Source organism: Mustela erminea, chromosome 11, assembly GCF_009829155.1.
Source record: "Mustela erminea isolate mMusErm1 chromosome 11, mMusErm1.Pri, whole genome shotgun sequence".
NCBI lineage: Eukaryota > Metazoa > Chordata > Mammalia > Carnivora > Mustelidae > Mustela > Mustela erminea.
Genome location: NC_045624.1, coordinates 6,243,651 through 6,249,318, shown reverse-complemented (window position 1 = coordinate 6,249,318; position 5,668 = coordinate 6,243,651).

Sequence of the window (5,668 nt, the reverse complement as noted above, 5' to 3'; positions counted from 1 at the left end):
AGGCTCCCCACAGCCTCCAGGCTGGCGGCGGGGTCTAGTGGGAGGGGGGCTGCTGTGGGGTGTGTGGGTATGTGGACTACTGTTGGCTGCTCGATGTGTCCCCTTATGTCACCACTCCCTCCTGGAGGAGCTTGGCACACTGGCAGGCCAGGCTTCACCTTTTTTTGTTGTTGTTTTTTAGATTTTATTTATTTATTTGACATAGATCACAAGTAAGCAGAGCAGCAGGCAGAGAGAGAGGAGGAAGCAGGCTCCCCACTGAGCAGAGAGTGGGATGTGGGACTCCATCCCAGGACCCGGAGATCATGACCTGAGCCAAAGGCAGAGGCTTTATCACACTGAGCCACCCAAGAGCCCCTTCACTCCACCTTTTTGTGTGTTTCTGTTTCAGATGTGGCTTCTGTAAAGAGCCCACAGTGTGATTTTATTTTTTAATCCAGCTGGTCAAATTTTGTTCTTTTTTTAGGGCTCCTACTCCATTTGTGTGTAATTATGATAGATTTAGATTTTAATATACAGTCTTATTTTGTGCTTACGTTTGTCTCACTTGTTCTGGGTTTTTCTCCTCCTGCCTTTTTATTTTATTATTTTTTAAAGATTTTATGTTTTGTTTTTGTTTTTTTGAGAGAGTGAGCAAGGGAGGAGCAGAGGGAAGACGAGCAGATGCCCTCCCAAGTGCAGAGCCCGATGCGGGGCTCGATCCCATGACCCCCAGCTCATGACCGGAGCCAGCATCGAACCAGATGCTTAACTGATGGAGCCGTTCCTCCTGCCTTCTTTTTAATTAGCAGTATTGTGGATATTGTCTGTATTTAATAATTTCGTCTTCCTTCTATTAGCCTCAACATTTAAAGAACTAGGAGGAAAAACATCCAAAATTACAGTCACATTTGGAAATTTTTAGCATGTCTTTTCGGAAATTGGTAGAACAAAGCAGGAAAGATACAGATCTGAACAAGCCAACTAGTAAACTTGGCTTGATGGATGAATGTATGGAACACTGAGCCGTAGGACCACAGGAGGCCATCCTGATCCTGTGTGTTTCCAGCTCCTGCGGCCACCTTGCTGGGGGGGTGGTACGGGGCAGCTCCCCCAGTGAGTCCCCAGAGGGCACGGAACCGAGTCCTAGGCAGTGGGCTGGCATTCTGAGCTTTCCGTAAGTGGCCACGGCCGGCAGGACACTTGCCACCCTGCGATCGCCCACGGACTTCTGTTCCAGCTGGGCTGGGCTTCTGGCCGCTCCCTGGGCAGGCTGAGCCCGCGAGGGGCCTTGGTGCTCCCTGTCAGAGTACCCTTCCTCGATGGTCTTGCTTTGACTAAGTTCACTTTACTAGCAAAGTCCAAAGTGGGTGCCTCCACTGAGACGCCTGCCCTCTGAAGGGATAAGTCACAACAGGAATGGCTGGCACTCAGTAAGCACTCCCTGCGTCCAGGAATGGTGCCAAGGGCTTGCAAGGTATGAAATCCTCAGAGCAATCTTTTTTTTTTTTTTTTAAGATTTTATTTATTTATTTGACAGAGAGAAATCACAAGTAGACAGAGAGGCAGGCAGAGAGGGGCGGTGGGAGGAGTAGGCTCCCTGCCAAGCAGAGAACCCAATGCGGGGCTGGATTCCAGGACCCTGGGATCATGACCTGAGCTGAAGGCAGAAGCTTAATCCACTGAGCCATCCAGGCGCCCCTAAATCCTCAGAGCAGTCTTAAAAAGTAAAGCTTGTTATCCCCATCTTATGGGTTCAAGCACTGAGCTTCGGGGGTACGGAGTTCAATAGTTTGTCCTAAATCACAAATCTCAGGGAGCCAGCACAGACGGGGCCTGTCATCGACTGCTGCTCTCTGCTGCCCCCTGGCGTTGATGTATTCTCGGTGTTTCCCCGGGACCCCGTGGGCTCCCATTCGGTAGGATTCTCTCACCAAACCATGTTCCAGGCAACTGAGGCCCCATCACTTATGTAGACGCCTTTCTACTGTTTGATGTTTGCCTTGCGGTGAACAGCTTTGTGCTCGTGCCTTTTCCCCCCTGTTTTCAAATCTCCAGAAAACAGGACCCCTGAATGTGCATCTTAGGAATCTGGACAGGGAAAGTCTGCTGTTTCTAAACATGTCATTTCTTTGGCATTAACAGTAGCTAGCTGTATCAGTTTTACAAATGTGTATCACGGAGTGGAACTGATATTTCTCCCTTTAATTTAAACCCTGCAGAAAATGTGAAAGACTAGTCCAGTGGACGTCTGTATACCCTTCACCCGGAATTTACTAGATGGTAGTATTTAGCCACAGCTGCATTTTCTGTCTCTCTCAGCCTCTAGCTCTCCCTTTCTCTTTCTGTATATATGTAGATATTTTTTTTCTTTTTTGCTGAATCATTCGTAGGTATATTTCAGACATCGGGGCATTCCCACAAAATATTCCATCATAAATATCTTTAGAGGGACAGTGTCGTACATAGTCATACTACTGCTGACACCCCGCAAGAAACTGTGTATCGATATAATATCATCGCTGCCCGGGGCACCTCGGTTAAGCATCCAGCCCGATTTCGGCTCAGGTCCTGATCTTAGGGTGGTGAGATCAAGCCCCACGTCCGTGCTCAGATGTTCTCTCTCCTTCCCCCTCTGCTTCCTCCATGTACAGTCTCTCTCTAAAATAAATAGTTAAATCTTTTCAAAAAAGATCACTGCACAATGCATAGTCTATATTTAGATTTCTTAATTGAAATTGAAATTCTTCAGCATCAATTCTTCGATTGTCCCCAGAATGATTTTACAGGGCTTTTTTGGTCCATAATTCAACTAAGAATCATGCATTGCATTTGATTGCCATGTCTCTTTTGTCTCTTTGAATCCAGAATTGTTCCTTACTCTATTTTCTTCCATGACATTAACATTTTTAAAAAGATTTTGTTTACTTATTTGATAGAGAGACCTTAAGCAAGGGGGGAGCGGCAGAGGGAGAGGGAGAAGCAGGCATCGGGAGCCCGATGTGGAGCTTGATCCCAGGACCCCGGGATCCTGACCCAAGCTGAAGGCAGATGCTCAACTGACTGAACCACCCGGCACCCCAACGCTGACATTTCTTAATAGGTCAGAGAATTAGCCTTGCACAACGTCCCATTACCCGGATTTGCCTGTTTCCTCATTATTGGATTCAGGTTCAACATTTTGAGTGAGTCTATGACAGAGGTGAGATTGAGTGCTTCTCCCCCCCCTTTTTTTTTTAAGGTTTTATTTATTTATTTGACAGAGATCACAAGTAGGCAGAGAGGCAGGCAGAGAGAGAGGGGGAAGCAGCCTCTCTGCTGAGCAGAGAGCCTGATGTGGGGCTTGATCCCAGGACCCTGGGATCATGACCTGAGCTGAGGGCAGAGCCTTAACCCACTGAGCCACCCAGGTGCCCCCTCTGAGCCCTTTCTATTCAAGTCGGGGAATCTAGTGTTTATTCAGAGTAGTCTGCGAGGGAGGACACCATAGGGCAGGTGAGGAACCAGGTTTAAAGAGAGAAGTTGGGGGCGCCTGGGGGGCTCAGTCAGTCGAGCATCTGACTCTTGGTGGCATCTTGGGTCGTGATCTCAGGGTCATGAGATGTGGCCCTGCAATAGGTTCAGAGGGGAGTCTGCTGGGGGTTCTCTCTCTCTGCCCCTCCCCCAAGAAATAAATAAAAAATAAAGCCTAAAAAGGTCTGTTTGGTCTGAACCATGTCCCCCCCACCGCATCCCCCCCCCCACCAATTCACATGTTGAAGGAAGCCCTAGAGCCCAGTGTGACTGGATTTGGAATAAGTAATGAGGGTCACAGGAGGTCATGATCATGGGCCTGGTCCGACAGGATTCGTGCCCTTATTTAAAAAAAGAGGCCCCAGAGAACTTGCTCCCTCTGTGAGAGGGAGCGAGGCCTCACAGGAACCCGGCCAGCCTAAGCCTTGATCTTGGACTCCCAGACTGTGAGAAGGAAATGCCTGTCCGAGCACCCAGTCGGCGGCGCTCTGTCTGGCAGCCCGGGCTGACGAAGAGGAGGCCGGCCCTGCTTACCCCGGCCCCCGACTCTCATGCCCACCGTGCAACTGCAAAAGGGATGTTTTAGACAATTTTAAAAAATATTTTATTTATTTTTGAGAGAGAGAGAGGGAGAAGCAGACCCCCGGCTGAGCGGGACTCAATCCCAGGACCCTGAGATCATGACCCGAGCTGAAGGCAGAGGCTCACCCAACTGAGTCACCCAGGCGCCCTGTTTTAGACAAATTACCAGGACTCTGCAGTGGAAGATGGGACTCCGTGTTGCACAGCATCTCAGAGAGCATTTGTCTGCAGTTCTCAAGCCTGACTGCGCCTGGGGATAAGGGAGGCAGCTCTGGTGCAGTGCGTCCCTGGCCCACCCGCCCTCTTGATGGACGTCAGCAGTTCTGGGACAGGCCTCAGGAGTGGGTGCCTTCTCCACACCCTCCTCACCCGCAGGTCCTCTTGCTGGGAGCTGAATCCTCAGCTTTCTGGGGCTCCTGGGGAGAGAAGGCCGGTCTCTGAGCTAGCCGACCCACAGCCCTCCAAATGCTATTGCCTATGACATACACAGTTTAAAAAAGGTCTGAGGCTCCCGGGTGGTTAAGTGTCTGACAGCTGATCTTGGCTCAGGTCTTGATCTCAGGGTTGTGAGTTCAAGACCTGTGTCGGGCATGGAACCTGCTTTAAAAAAACAAAAAACAAAAACAGTAGGTTTGCTGTGGGAATTAGACTTTATGCCATCGCTACTATGTGAGAGAGAGATGCAGCCTCATCAGAGAGAAACGTCCATGGTGCCGAAGTACTTCCACTTCACGTGAACTTGAACTTCGGGCTGTGCCACCTGCCTTCACGTGGCCCCTGCGTGATCCACATCCCACCTGCGCCTATCGTTCATGGACCACTTTTCTCCTCAAATCCGCCCACTCCTCTTTCGTGCTCTTTCCTGATTCTCTCATTACCACGGCCCTTCACTTTGGGCCTCTCCACCTCTGCAGTGACCCCTGTTTATAGAGCCATCCCAGGAAGGGGAAGAGAATATTCTAGAACACTCATGTAGGAGGCTTTTCCCCCTGTGAGTTAGCATTTAGACAGATGACAAAAAGCCCATGTCCAGAATACCAAGCAAACCAGCCAGTGAGGACCCGTCCCCTCCCCAGTCCTAGGCTAGCTGGGGCCATGCCCTTCTGCACTTACCAACTCTCTCTCTCTCTTTCCCAGGTGCCATGGTCATACTGCATCTTCTTTTCCCAGACCCCAACCCGTATAAAACCCAGACCCCTAGCCCCAGAGGGTCTCCATTTTAGATTAAGAAATTATGAGTTTAGAACTTCAGCATTTATCTCAGAACCACTAAACTGACCACGGAGGACAGACTCGCAGGTTCCCCCATGATCCCACCTCTTGGTGTTTAGTCCTTGGTATGATCCCTTCCTCTGAATGTGGGCGGGAACCTGTAACTTGGCCTTTGACCATTGGAATATGACGCAGGTGACGGATGTCATTGCCATGGTCATGTGAGGTTTTACAAGACTCTGTCTTATCAGTGGACACTATCTTGGCTGGTGTGATGACGTAAGCACCATGTTGAGAAGGCCACAAGAACATAGCCACCTTCAGAAGAACTGCAGGCGACCTCGGGTCTGGGGGGGCTTCCGACCGACACCCAGCACAAGCC